This window comes from Equus quagga, chromosome 9 (assembly GCF_021613505.1).
Source record: "Equus quagga isolate Etosha38 chromosome 9, UCLA_HA_Equagga_1.0, whole genome shotgun sequence".
NCBI classification, from domain to species: Eukaryota; Metazoa; Chordata; class Mammalia; order Perissodactyla; family Equidae; genus Equus; species Equus quagga.
The window spans coordinates 40,411,309-40,412,370 of NC_060275.1; positions in this window are offsets into that span (position 1 = coordinate 40,411,309).

The following is a 1,062-nucleotide window of genomic DNA, read 5'->3' on the forward strand; positions in this document are numbered from 1 at the left end:
AGTCCTTTGTGGTAAGGACCTGAGAAAGGAGGGGAAATTATTGAGACATTAGCCTGAAGCAAGCTTGAGGTAAATATTATGCAAAAGAGAGAGAAAGAGACAGAGAGATGGAAACACACACATATACACACACATACCCCCCCCCACACACACACACACACTCAGAGGGAGACAGACAGAAGAAAATGGGGAACCGCAAATGAACAACTTTGATGGCCTTGGTGAAAGACCTCCAGAAATTTCTAATCCCTGGTCGCTCCCAGTTTAGTTTAATGGGCACATCTGGCCATTTGTTCCCCAACGTCTACAAAAGGGAAAACATGTTTCAGTTAAACTAATTGTTTACAGTACGTTGCTTAACTAGAGATCCAAATCTTTCTTCTGCTCATTAACATAGCAGCTTTGGCTTTCAGAATCTGCTACAAACTGAGACACTGCATATTTTATACAAAGAGTAACCACTGTTCCCAATCAAAATGTAGGAATGAAAGATCTCTAGTAAGTTTTAACCTTTGTTTTTATAAATTTACCTCTAGAGCAAATGATACTAGGCCTCGAAATACATTTTTATATTTTCCCTACTTTTAAATCAAGTCTTTGACCATAAAATAATTTTTAGGAAACTAATACAGCAGTATTTTCTTCTGCTTGTACAGCCAAATTTCATGAGTGTCGTTTAACCTTACTGATCTTTACTTCAATTTGTTTTTTCAAATAGATGCACATGCACAGAGCAGCAATAGTGAAGACTTTCTCTCCATCAACTTCTCCTTACAAACACAATAGTGAAGGCCTCCTCCTACGTTGATCTTCTCACTCCCAAAATATCATGTAGACCAGTGATCTATCAGTATTAAAGGCCAATGTGGTGCTGAATAAAATATCCAAATATCCAAATGGAATTAACACTGTCCAAAAGGTAATTGTACATTCCCATTAAGAACCAGTGATCTCCCAGATGTTAGGACATGGAAGGGGATGTGTTATGTTCCACCAAAAGAATCTACTGTGTAAAAGCTGTCCCCTTGGCTATGTTTCATTTTAAAATTACATTCAAAGTTA